Source organism: Zophobas morio, unplaced genomic scaffold, assembly GCF_036711695.1.
Source record: "Zophobas morio isolate AGI-343-1 ecotype UQ-CSIRO unplaced genomic scaffold, CSIRO_AGI_Zmor_V1 ptg000005l, whole genome shotgun sequence".
Lineage (NCBI taxonomy): Eukaryota > Metazoa > Arthropoda > Insecta > Coleoptera > Tenebrionidae > Zophobas > Zophobas morio.
In genome coordinates, this window is record NW_026972110.1 from 1,484,086 (window position 1) to 1,499,345 (window position 15,260).

Here is a 15,260-nt window from a genome sequence, read left to right on the forward strand (position 1 = left end):
AAAAAATATGATAAATTACAAGTATAGTCTGATCATAGTTTGCACATTTTCGAAAGGAGTTATTCGGCAAAATTTTGAGATCACGTAATCAATTTTGTAAAATTCGGTTGTTAATTGTTCAAGTTTTCCACATTCATTTGGGTTAGGAAAAGTGAAATTTTTCCTAACTAGAGCGGAAAAATAAAACAAAACAATATCAAACACCACTTCTCAAATTCCTTGTACGCCTTTTTATAATTTTTTTTTGATTTCTCGGCCAATAGTGAATTACTTGCCAGTGTGGCTGACTCTTCAACATCAAAAGATACTGATGAAACATCATCTTCCAACATTTTTACCTCAAGAAACACCCAAAACACTTCAAACGTTGAAAAATTGCAAAATGTTGCGTTGTTTGTTTGTATTTTCCATGACAACAAATTTATTGCATTAAAAGGGACTTGATACTTTATTATTCAATTAAATTTATAATGAGGAGTTTTTTTACCTAATTTTACAAAATCTTGTGTGCAATTTGATAGGAAACGTGTCTTTCCACATTCAGGACATGTTTTTGATCTCGACTTCGTCTCGATCAAAAATCTCATGTCTAGAACGTGGAAAATTGTCACTTTTCCTATCTTATTGCACAAATAGCTATTTTGGGGTTGATAAATAGATACATTTCAATTAAAAAGTTAGCATGCTTACAATAACTTTAAAACGTCTGCACGATTTCAAACTATTCAGTTTTGCAATTCTTGAGTCAATCAATAAAATAAATTGACTCAATGATTTTTTTTTTGAGATGCCCCGTATAAGCAAATCTATAAAATATGAATGCAGTGATAAATCACTAGTATTGACTCATCATACTTTGCACATTCAAGGTAGGATTTATTCAGCAAAATTTTGAGGTGACCTCATCAATTTTTTAGGGGGATGAGCAAATACATTTTGATTAAAAATTTACCATGCTTTTGATAACTTTAAAACATCTCCAAGATTTCAAACCATTCGGTTTTGTAGTTCCTGATTATATCAATAAAATAAATTCACACATTCATTAATTTTTTGTGAGTCAGCCTCCCTAAGCAAATCCAAAAACTATTAATGGAATGATAAATTATAAGTACAGACTCATCACATTTTGTAAATTTAGATTTAGCGGCACAATTTTAAGCTGACGTCATATTTTTTTTGAAGGGGATAAGTAAATATATTTTGATTAAAAATGTATCGTCCTTATCATAACTTTAAAACATCTGAACGATTTCAAAGCATTCGACTTTGCAGATTCAAAACTAAATTGCAAAATATTGTTTTACAATTATGATTTTTTTTTCAAAAATTTGGACGTTTAGAGAAAACTCAATACGGAATCATAAACTAGGGTAGACCGGGTACGAAAGTAACGCGGTATAGTTGTAACAATGGAATTATTTCCGAAAATATACGAAGCAGACACGTATAACTCCGACATATCTTTTATTTAGTCTGTGTAAGTCGTTCATTGCCACTAACAGTCTGCCATTGTAGTCGAGAGGTGTTTGACAAGAAAAGAGCGGTTTTGCCTATTAAAAGTAAGTATTTTCAAGGAAGTTTAACTATAAAATACTTGCACCCTGTCGTTGCGATCCGGTATATAATACTTGAATCTGATTTATGAAATAGTTCTCAATGATTCTAATTAGAATTTGTCCGTTTATTACTTCATATTTAAACAAAATGTCTTCTTAAAATTAAAAAAACATGATGGGGATAATTGTAACACTAGTAGTCGGGGACAGTTGTAACATTACAACTGTCCCCAAACCATTGCGGTCAAATTGTTTTTACTATTTGCGTTTCTTTTCCTGCAGAATGCCCCGTACGAGAGTTCATAAAACAGAACGTGGTAAAAGTAATATTTCTTTATATGAACAAGCGTATGACACTATAAAAAATGAAAATGTATCTATTCGTGCAGCAGCAAAGAAATTTCATCTGTGCCACGTCTCTTTGATGCGCTACAAGAGAAAACGCGAAACTTCGACGAATGCGACCGTTGCGATGGGTTATAGAAGCTGTAACCAAATATTTAGTACGGAAGAAGAAGAGGTCATGGTCAAATATATCATAAAATCAGCAGACATATATTATGGTCTTTCTACTAAAGAGATACGCAGACTAGCTTATGACTTGGTTAAAAAGTACAACTTGAGAAGACCACGTCAATGGGACGATAACCAACAAGCTGGCAAGGATTGGTTCTCTAATTTTATGAAGAGGCACAATCAGCTTTCTATAAGATGTGCACAACCAACTAGCCTAAGCCGAGCTACAAGTTTCAATCCCGCAAACGTAAAGATTTTTTTTGACAACTTAACAAAAGTATTGGACAGAAATCAATTTGAACCAAACGATATCTACAATGTGGACGAGACGGGGGTTACTACTGTCCAGAAACCAGATAGAATAGTAGCAAGGAAAGGAACAAGACAAGTAGGATCTGTGACATCTGCCGAACGGGGAACACTGGTCACTGTAACAGTAGCAGTAAATGCCATTGGCAATTCAATTCCTCCGATGTTCGTTTTCCCCAGAATCCGATATCAAGAGCATTTTATAAGAGACGGTCCTGTGGGATGTACTGGAGCAGGTAATGCGAGTGGATGGATGCAAGAATCCGAGTTTCTAATTTTTCTAAAACATTTTCAAAAATACACCGATGCGTCGCTTTCTCACAAGGTGCTTCTATTACTGGATAACCATTCGTCGCATATTTCTATAGAAGGTTTGGATTTTTGCAAGGCCAATGGTATCACCATGCTATCTTTCCCCCCTCATTGCTCTCATAAGCTTCAACCGCTTGACCGATCTGTTTATGGGCCTTTGAAAAAAGCAGTTAACTCAGCTTGCGGTGCATGGTTACGAACTAATCCAGGAAAAACTATGTCAATATACCATATTCCGGGAATTATTAAAACAGCTTTACCCCTGTCTTTAACACAAAATAATATCCAAGCCGGTTTTAGATGCACAGGAATATACCCTTTCAATAGAGAATCATTTACAGAATTGGATTTTGCGCCATCCTTTGTAACGGATAGACTTATAGATGAAGATCACAGAGATGAACCTCTGCCGCAGTTAAACAATCGAACCAAGTCAAATAATATGTTAACGCCTAACAACGCAGTTATTCCGTCCACATCTAGAGAATCAGAAGCTTCAGAATCAAACACACTTTCTCCGGAAGTTGTGCGCCCTTTTCCTAAAGCACCACCGAGAAAAATAACAACAAAGGGGAAAAAGAAAAGAAAGTCGACTATATATACGTATACCCCAGAAAAAAATGTCTTACAAGCAGAATATGATGCGATAAAAAAGAAGACAGTGAAAAAAATATTAAAAATATCAGATGAAAGACAAGGAAAGTCTACAACTAGAAAACGACGACAGAAGAAACATTTAGACACAAGTGAGAATGATGAAGAAGAAGAAGACGAAGCAGATTACTTTTGTTTGGTGTGTCTAGAGCATTACAACAAGAGTAGACCTGGAGAAAAATGGGTGCAGTGCCTGGACTGCAAATATTGGTCCCATGAAGACTGCACAACTCAGGAAGACCTCTATGTTTGTCACAATTGCCAATCAGAATAGCCTGTTCTTATTTTCGATTTTTTTATATACATATACTCAATGTTCTGTTTAATTAAAGGATTTTCATTTATTTTGTGATACAGACGTACATAAAGTTTATTTTTGTTATATCAAATAGATACTAATAAAAATTTTTTGCAATATTATTTAATTGTTGCTTTGACGACGATAAATAATTATTATTTTGACTATAAACGTAGTGTTACAATTGACCCCACTGACTGTTACAACTGTCCCGACGCTTGGTACGTTTGTAACAACTGCAACTTAATTACATTTGCGCTAATTACTTAATACATACTTAGCTTCAAGGAATATAGCTAGGTCAACTTTATAGACAAAAGAACGTTCTAATCACAGATATAATTCGTTTTGCGCTAAATATAATATTTTATTTAATATAAATTTTGAAATGCAAAATGTTACAATTGTACTCGGTCTACCCTACATGTGTAGGACTATGTTATCTCATATAATTTAAAACCCATTTACTATATACAATCTTGAAGTGACGTCATCATATTATTGGTGGGGATGATTAGAGAAATTTTGGTTAGCGTTTTACCATCTACATGATATTCCTAATATAAATACAAACTTTGACAACTATCGGCCCGGTACTTTCGAAGTTTATCTGTCTCATAAAAATCGGGACGGCAGACGCACAGACAGACGGACAGACGGACAGACAGACAGAAACGGGAAACTTATTTCGTCGTACTCTAGGAATCTTGAAAGGTCAAGAAAACATAAAAGTAGACGGTCGGCCGGTGGACTCGATTACGTCCGAGAAGTAAAAATCTAAAAATAGGCCCTAAAATAGTTTACTTAAAAGTAGAAAAAAGGCTTCTAAAAAAGACAAAATAAGCGTTTTAGGCAATAACTTTTTACTCGAAAATTTAACTAATTATTATTTAATTTATACGAATTAATGTAAAAGACGTATTTTTCAAGATTTTCCGGGACAAAATTGTGTCTTTTGTCTGTTAAAACTCCTCAGTATTTCGAAAATGACCTTTCAACATTACACTATGTTAATAGAGAATATCTAAAATTGCCTATGACATTAGGTGTCAAATTCAGATAATTAGAATTAGTGACCCACTGAAAGCAGCATTAATACTTTTCAAATATTGAAATCCATCATTCTTTAGCAGCGGTATTTTTATCTTATTAAAAGCAATAATTAAGCCTACATATTCAAGCTTTCAAGTATTTCTATTGACTTGCTTAAAAGTTGCCCAACACTTGCAAGTTATGTTACATTGTTGACAAGAAGAATAAAATGTGCTTTTATGCACGCCAAATATTTTATTAATATTTGGGCGGATATTAATAAAATATATATTGAAGGTGGAACTTACTATATTGACGATGAAATAAAAATAAATAATTGGAAGAAGTTACAGCCTCTTATATGACTTGCTAAAAACGTAAAGTGAAATATGTAGGTACTACGGTTTAATGTATGTTTTTAACTTTTTATATTTTAATTAAATCCACTAGGTTCTGTCGGATATACAGATTTATTAAACATTGACGATTATTATAAGGACTGAAACGTAACTACAATGTAGAAAATGATGGTATTTAAAATATGAGGGTTTAGTGAACAGATGATTACATGACTCAGTATTAATGAATCTCTCAAGTGCAGTTTATTAAATTGAGAGTTTGGCCAACCATATTCTGGTAATGGTATTGTCCCGAGTACTTAATTCAGGTACGGATTTGTCAGGCAGTGGTCTAAAACTGTCTAGCTGTAGATGGGTTGCTTATTCTGCTTAACTGAAATAAAAAATAGTCATCCATTACGGTTTGTGTTTCAAGATAAGGTTCTTTGCAAGGCGGAATTATTTTCATTAAAGCTAGTCGATTATTTAATAAAAAAAAATGACGTATGGCCTAATTTAGGCCTTTTATGCAATATAATAGGCAAATGGGCACTAATACTGAAAACTAGGCGATTAGGCAAAAATAAGTATAGCTAATTTTTTGTTAAATGCATTCCGCTCTCTACTGTTCATTAAATTTTTGTATTTATTGTATTCATTTATAAGTTGTTTAAAACTATTCTTGCATATTGTTGTGACTGAAATGATATTTTTCAATTTTCACTTAGACATTTCCAGACATTTTCATTTCATACATTTTGAATTGGTGGTGATTCTTTACTACCCATATTTATGGCGATGTTATGTAGGATTGTGACCATGACGGAATAAACAAAACAAAATAACTAACATTTTATGTTATCTTATCATCAATGTCATACAAAAGAACTCTATAAAGTTGTTAATTAGTAACAAATTTTCCCTCACTCCACAAATAAATACTGCATGTGAAAAACTAAAAACATGGGTGCTTGTCAACTGAAAATCTATAAGAAATAAATAAAAATCAACAACGTTTGTAGTTGATTAACGCACTGATCCACTTCAACTAATAGTAATAATCTCTGGTAGAGAATACCGGCAAGTAATTTTAGATTTAGAAAAATCGGCCTCTGGCATTACCAGACTTAAGAAATTTCTTTCTGTACACAGTTTCGTTTTATAGATGTGTTATAGGTGAATAAAAGCTACACCAAGAATTTTATGAATCAATATATAATAGAACAGGTGCATGTTTATGTAACATCTTAATAACTACATCCCTCAGTTAAAGAAGATATATTTTTTCGCCCTGACACTCCTAACAGAGAACGTTTTACTTTTGTATAAACAAATGTCTATAAAATGAAAAATGCACGGGTTACCTAATGACACTCTCTTTGTTATTTAGATCACAAAATGTTCGGAATAAAGTCCTCTTCAAACGATAGACTTCATTTGTTATTCCTGGGTTGGAAACGACAATCGCCCTCTAAAACGACGACAACGACTGACCACCCAGTGGACTTGATTAATGTTTCAATAAAGCTTCACATTTGAATTTTTATTATTATGTATATTTTCAGACGACTACTTTAATGCTCATTTTTATGGAACGGGGAGAGTGGAGAATTGTTATTATTGTTTATCCCTCTAGTCGATGCTATCGCAGCCGTTTTATATCGCTATCAAACAAAAATTACACGTTTATGAAGCTAATCAAATGTTTTATATTGTTTCCTTTATCTACATATCGATATTTTACTGTGGATAATATTTATATTCTATTCATGGTGAATGATTTTTTCAAATATAAAGTAGACCTGGTATTTAATTTACAAAAGTTTACTTGGTTTAACTTCGTCTAAAACGTAAAATGTTATTTCTGCTAAAAAAGCTTTATACGCAATTATCTACCTACATTAAAAGAACATTCAGTGGAAATAAATTGCTGAGAATTTCACCAACAACATTAAATAGAATAATGATAATACTTTTTCTGGCCACACAGGCATCAATTATGGAAAAGTTTGGAACAATTTAGTTTAGGTGCTTTCATCCATTTATGTCACACTCTTTTTACATATTTATGGACTCTCGGAATATGAAAATAGCAGCTATTTAGGTGGTGCGTGCAGCTCTTGTCAGGGCAACTAGACCGCCGATTACAGTCAATCATCTAATGCAAAAACTTACCCATAGTTAAGCTTTGAGAGTCAAACAATTTCTCACGCAGCAGTTATTGAATTAGCAAGTTTCCTGACAAACACACGCGAGTTCTTAACCCGGGCACATCGTTCCCCACATTCACTTAGGTTTTGGATTAATCCTTCAAGAACGCAACCACGTGCGAACGAAACAACCTTGGGAAATGATACAGTTGGGGATCAAGCGATCGAATCAGGATATGGTGAAAATACATTAGGAAAATTAGGTGACAGGGTTCAACGTAAGTGGTATACTAAATTTGATAAGGAAAACGTGTTTCGACGATTTACCTGGTTTACCGCCTCACTCCAAAGCATCAAATGTTACACTTACAAATTTAGAGCGGAAATAATTTTTCGGTAAAATAATTGATAAATTCTATAGAAAATATCTGAAAAAATGTCTACTATTTGTTTTTATCTGTTTAATAAAATCATTACTAAATTAAAAACACATATTTCATAATCATAAACATGTAAGGGTTTACTGGTGACATTAAAAAATTTGCAATTACATCAAGTATAGAGTGACAATATTTTGCACAATTGAGAGAGGGTTTATTCGACAAAATTTTGAGATGGCGTCATGAATTTTTTGGGAAGGGAGAACTGAATACATTTTGATTAACGATTTACCATGATTATTATAACCTTAAAATGTTCGTAAGTAATAGGATTTCAAAACGTTAGGTTTTGCAGTTTCTGGTTTATTCAGTAAAATAAACTGAATTATTCATTAATTTTTTCTTGATTTCATCAATAAAATAAATTGACTCTATCATTATTTTTTTTAAAACACCCCATATAAGCAAATCTAAAAAATATTAATGCAGTTACAAATCACAAGTATAGACTCATCATATTTTGGACATTTAACATAGGATTTGCTCAGTAAAATTTTGAGGTGACGTAATCAATTTTTTAGGGGGGATGAGCAAATACATTTTGATCAAAAATTTACCATGCTTATGATAACTTTAGAACATCTCCAAGATTTCAAAGCATTCGGTTTTGTAGTTCTTGATTAAATTAAAAAATTCACGCATCCATTAATTTTTTTGAGCCACCCTGTATAAGCAAATCTAAAAAATATGATTGGAATGATGAATCACAAGTATAGACTACTCATACTTTACACATTTTAGATTTATTCGGTAAAATTTTTAGGTGACGTCGACATCAATCTTTTGGGGGGAGAGATATAATATTTTGATTAAAAATTTACCGCTTACGATAACTTTAAAACATCTGCAAAATTTCGAAACATTCGGTTTTGCTTTTCCAGATTTATAGATCACATATGTGTGATTAGATCAATAAAATGAATTTACTCAATCATTCATTTTTTTAGTCCCCCTGTAATTTTAAAACATCTGTAGAATTTTAAAGCATTCGGTTTTGCAGATTCAAAATTAAATTTCAAAATGTTGTTACATAGTTTTAATTTTTTTTCCAAAAATCTGGACGATGCGGGTAAAATCTCAACAGGATTCATAAACTATACCTGTAGGACTATGTTATTAATTTAATACAACTAAAACCCATTTACTATGTTTGAGATAACGTCATCACATTATTGGTGGGGATGATTACACAAAGTTGGTTAGTGGTTTAGCATCTGCATTATATTCGTAATACACATATAAAATTTGACAAAAATCAGTTGTGTAGTTTCAGAGATTATCTGCTTGACAAAAATCGACTCAGGCAGAGAGTTTCGCGATCTAAATCGAGATACCAGAAAAGATATTTTTCCAAGTAAAATATTGGCATCGACTAAACCGTTGACAAGCTTATGTTGAAAAAACATAATGAAATATTTAGCCTCCGAGATTCTAGGCTTTATATGGAGAAGGTTTGCAAAATATCATTTTGGGGTAAACCTCTGTCCGGATAGAAGCCGTAAGACTTAAAATGCAAACATTTCAAGAACTTTCTTTAAATTTTCCCTAATTGTAGACAGTGTTGTAACCAACCAGGAGGCCACACGACGGCGCCGTATTCTAATTTCGACCTGAAGGATGCAAAATAAAGGTGTAAAAATGTTGTTTGTTCGACGAAGTTTTTACAGCTTCTTATAACAAACCTTAGGACTTTTATTGCAGATGATGTAATAAAATTGTAGTGGATAGTGATAGTGGAGGAAAGTTTCTTCTCAAATGTAAATCCCAAGTCTTTTACAAAAGAGAGACGATTCAGACTGGTGTCGCCAATTTTATAATCATACAAGTTGTTATTGAGCTTCAATGAAAATGTGATGACATTAATTTCGGAATGTTCAAATAGGTACAATCTATTTTAGACACACCGTGTCTCGATTTTGGCTAAATCGTCTTTAAGCATTGCGTGGTCGGAGAATGTTGATATTACTCTAAAAACCTTTAAGCCGTCAGCAAAACAAATACATTCTGAATTCAGGTTTATACCAATGTCATTAACAAACATAATGAAAAAAAAACGGCCCAAGAATGGGCACCTGTGGTGCCTCAGAAGTGACTTTAATTTCAAAAGATTGAAAACCGCTTGAAATTACAACTTGTGTTCTGCCAATCAAGTATGAACTAAACAATTTGACAAGTGCATCTGATAAACCCAAACTATCAAGCTTCTTCAGTAATTTGAAGTTGTCTAGTCTGTCAAGTGCCTTGGAAAAATCCGTGTATATAGAGTATGAGTTTCAGCATCAAAAGATTCCAACACATATTGGGTGAACTGGTATAAATTTGAATCAATAGATCTACCTTTAAAGAAAGTTACTAAGTTTCTAAGAATACAGTCAAATGTAACTAAGGATGTTGCCATCCAATAATAATTCAAACAACTTCGAGAAATTGCAAACCAACCTTATAGGCCGATAATTTTCAATCTCATTTCTTTTCTTCTAAATTCTTCTTTCTCGTAAATTGACAGATGTTGGACTTTTTCCAGATGGAAGGATGCACTCCAAATTTAAGAGAGAGAGATTAAACATAATTGACAATGGAAAGGCAAGAACGCTTACAGAATCTCTTAGTAACAATGTAGGGTTACCATCCGGTCCACCTTCGTCTTATTTTTCATCTTTCGTAGTGTATAATATATTTCTTGTTCACTAAAAGAATTTATGAGCAAAGAAGGACAATTATCATTGTCGATTAATGGTAATGCATTAAAGTTGAAATTTCCAAGATTACGAGTACATATAAGGTGATTGCGAAATACATGCAAAAAAAAAGGGGAATAGCTCACAATATGATTATGTCACTGGGTAAAATTCACGGTCCTAAGTTGTAGCAGTGTCTAGAAAAAAATATTTGAAATTACATGTAAATTGTTATACGCGCCGGCGCCGCTGGTAATGTTTCGTGAGCTACATAATTTCTACAATGAATGGGACCGAGCGACTCCGATTAAGAACTAAAAAAGTGAATTTATCAGGCACTCTTTTAATCGCAACGTGAAAAACACGAAAAGGGCCAGTCATCGTCGAGCGGTCGGTGAAATCGGTTTATGGTGCAGTTTTCCCATGCAGAGTGTGTCGATATGGTAATTGGTGTACGCGAACATTTGCATCAGTGGTACAGCATCTCCGAGATCATGGTACCTTCAACCTCAAACTCACGATCGTGGCCGCGATAGGACAGAAAGAAGAAGTTGGATTTTCACAGCCTGTAGTGCATCCTACATTAAAAAAACACGGCCACATCCATACCATGTTGGCAAAGTGCAAGGTTTGGAGCCCGCTGATTGTCCACGTTGTGTAAATCAATTTTTGTCCGATGAAACTCCACATGCTCGTCAACAAGTACGATTTCAAGAGACGGTTTTCGATAAATGTGTATCGGTTGGATGAAACAGTTAGTTTGTGGAAATCAACAGTGTCCACAAATTATCGAAAAGCTTCAACAACAAGTGAAAGTGGCAGCCGCCACTCCTGTGTTTTTTTACCTATCAACAAATAACTTGCGACGCTCTGACGCCTGTATGGCTAGTCAAGGACAACGTTTTCAACATTTCTTGTATAAAAGTAGTAGCATTCTAAGTTGCTCTTATCTTTGTTCCAATAAACAATGTAAAATCGTTGTGGCAAGGACCAAACATCTGTCAGAATCAAAAGTTGATCAATGATCATCATGAAGGATTACCAAAAAATTTTCTCACTGACCTTTAACGATGAATGAATAAATGAATGAACGATTGATAAGCAGCAAAAAGTCGATTTTACTTTTAATTGAAACTGAGTGTGAAGTGTTAACGTCGTTTTTTTTCGAACGTTTTTCCAACTCTGTTTACAAGGTGGCTCAGTGTCTTCGTATCGAGAGTGGTTCATGGGGGTTTTGCCCCATTCGATTTTCAATTTGTTTTTTCTATATTTCGATTCTACTAGGGTGGGGGATGTCGTGGTTAAAATTATTGCATATATTTCGCAGTAACCCTGTATATCGGCATAAGGTCAAATTTGAATTAACTGTGAGTAACACGCCCCCTCCACATTGACTTTCTATCGAAGAAAAGTTTATATTACTTCTGTATGTTGTATAACTTTCACTAGATATTTCAGAATTCGACACAGAATCATTTATAGTATAATTTACAGGAAATTCCTGTTGACACCTCTGACATTTAGTAGTATACAAGAAGACGATGGAGATATTTTTTCGAATTAATATCATTATTAGGAAAAAAAGTGGTACAGCAAATTGACATGCAGCTTGCAACAGAAAGAGAACTATCTACTTCACAAGTCCAAATGAATCCTGTTTAACTTTATTGACAAAATTATTGCTGAAGAGTGCAACATATTTGTTCTTGTTGATGCGAATGCTAGTAGAGTCTATGACTTTCTGTTATAGTATGATTACTGAAGTACAACATACCAGTAAAATTTTATGACATAATTAGAATTATTTGGTTGACAATGCCGAGCCAGCCTTTCGCAGAGGATCCTTGTAAATTTGCAACCGCGCCAAGTGCTTGAAGAATTTCTGTGAACGGACGGATTCTGTTCTAGGGTTGATTTCAGTCAAAGTTTTTAAAATCGTGGATGTATGTATCTGCATACATACAACCGATGCGAGTTGTCTTTTAATAAAATCGTTGAATCTAAAATAGTAATAAATATAAACCAAACAATGTGCCCATTGGCCATTTTATTAATCTAATGAACATGGGGGTCGTTTTGCACAGGGTTCTTAGATTATTATAACAAAGACAGTACAGATACAAGCAATATTTAAATATGTATATTTACGTACAATTTACAATGTTTAAGACAATCACCACTATCACCCATGATATGCGAGATAGGAGAAATGTTCATGATACTTATGCTTTTTAAACATAACATAATTCTTTTGTGTCAGGTAGAAATAAACGTATCATCAGACAAGAATCTGTAGCCAACCCTAAACAACCCGCGGGGAAAAAGACCTCAGTGTCAAAGAAGAGAGTGCGGTCTTCAACCTCCACACCTCCGGTAGCTGAAAAGCAAAAGAGGATAAGGAGGCAGAAGACTACCTCTAGAGACCATAGCTACAGGGAGGTGGCTGCAAGTCATCTCCGTGTAGCTGTGATTGATGTACAGCATCTACTTGGTAAGCTGACTGCTGACCAGGTGGAGATAGTACAAAATGGCCTGACGGGAGCACTGGACAGGCAACTTGATCAGTACTTGGCATCGGGAAGACAAGCAGCCACTTTCAGGAGCATCAAATACACAGGGAAAATCCTAAGAATAACCTGTGAAGACGAGGTGTCTCTGAGATGGCTACAACAAACAGTGCGCTCTATAACACCCTTGTGGGAGGGCGCACAACTTAACATGGTCCCCTTGGCTGGTGAGGGCGACTCTGTGGATACCGGGACCACCGGTGGATGCAGAGGTCGTACTTCGCCGCCTGGACGGTCAGAGCCAATGGGCCGACGTTAAAAAATAGCTTCTTTTTCATCACGAGGCCAAACCCGAGGCTGCCTCTCCAGCCAACCTCTTTATATTTGGTCTTGGGACGGATGAGGCCAAAATAATCAGTGAGAGAGAGGGCAGAATCAACTATATGATGTCCTCTTTCAACCTGAAACTTAAGGAGAACAAGGGGATAAAGCCGCCTGAGACATATGTCTCGTGCCTCCTAAGATAGGTATGGGATTTTGGTTGCAGAGATGGCGTTGCAGCACATAAATTTCATTCAGATTAACCTGCAGCATGGTCGCATGGCGACGACTGTTTTGTGTCGTCGCCTAGACAAAATGCAGAACACTATAGCAATAATCCATGGATAGTAAAATCCAGGATCGCAGGATTGAGCAATATAAATGGCACTGTTGTTTCAAGTACCACAATAGAATCTCCAAAGACATGTATCTACATTCCCAGGACTATTAAAACCGTCCTCCTACCTCAGGTCAGCTCCAGGGATGTGACTGCGGTAAATGTTAAGTGTAACACAGGAAGAGGCTAAGAGCAACTGGTAATAGCATCCGTGTACTTACCACAGGGAGCACATGAACCATGTCCAACATGGGAAAGGGCGAACTTAGTGAACCACTGTGACACCGGAAATATAAACCTCATCATCGTTACCGATTCAAATGCCCACTGTCTGCTGTCGGGGAGCAAAGACACTAATGACAGAGAAAGAACAGTAGCTGAATATCTTTTATCAACAAATCCCGAGTAACATCGCGTAGCCAGTCAGTAATAGATATAGAATAGTGTAGAACTTTGTTGGATCAAAGGACACAGTGGCAACGAAGGAAACGAGAAGGCAGATGAGATGGTGAACCCAGCCGCGCGCATGCCCTTCTGGGGACCTGAACCAGCAATCAGGCCTTCGGTCGCCCTCTCGAACCAACTCGTAAAGCAATATACCCATAGACGCCATGAGCAAAAATGGACGATGTTGCGCAGCTGTCGGCAAAGTAGAGCTTGTATGGTGACACCAGACCGTAAGTTGACGAAATTTTATCTCTCACTTTCAAGGGACAAATTCCTTACGGGACATTACCAGTTTAACAAACATCTACATACGATAGGGGTGGTAACAGACCTAATCTGTCGTGCATGCAATGAAGAAGAGGAAACAGCTGAGCACATTCTTGGTGAGTGTCCAGCCCTAGCCTCCTACAGGAAATCCATACTAGGGGACATCTGGCCTAGTATGCCAAAAATCAGGGAGTTTTCACCCTCTGCATTACTCAAGTACATTCAAGTAGTTGGGTGGCCTGACGAGTAGAGGAGCGGGAAAACACCCTGATATGGACTTGGGGAAGGTACAATGGGCCCAAAGGCGAGGCCTAAGTACCGGCTGGCTACGGTCAGGCCCCGTACATTAAGAATCCAGAATCCAGACAAGAATCTTTAATTTGAATTATTTATTTTTAAAACTACATAATACCGTAAGTTTTTGGAATAATATTTACAGTAAGTGGACTACAACAACAGAAAAATTACTAGATAAGTTGTTTTATTGTTGGATTACTGGTTTTATCAAATATAACATCATAAAATACTCTTATTTTTCCTACAAAATTTGTTACTAAAAATAGCCGGATAGCTGTTGCCACGAAAATCACACGAGATTTCATTGGTTACAAATGTGGCCCTGCTACCCCAAGCAGATGGTCTCTGGTGACCATACCAGTATAAGTTACAGTCGAATAAAGTTAGAAGTGTGCTAAATTTACATGATGCATTAAAAGGTATTACAATTATCAAGGGTCATACTTTATTAAACCATTTGTTTTTGAGTAATGAATTTAAACGTGGTGGGATATCCACCTAAAACCAAACACGTTCCGGACGTCCAGTTGAAGTAACCAAGAACGAAATGACTGACAAAGTCCTTGGTATTCTAATCGAAGATCTTTGAGTGAAGCTACGTGAAGTTGATGAGATTGTGGACATATCAACAGAACGAGTGCATAATATTTTGCAGAAAGAGTTATATATGAAAAAATTATGTTCGCGAAAGATGCCGCGATTGTTGACGAAGATAAGGAAAGTAGTAAACACATTCTCTGCTCTGTTGGTTCATATCTTTTGGAATAACTAGATGGTCAAATTTGACTGGGCAAATTT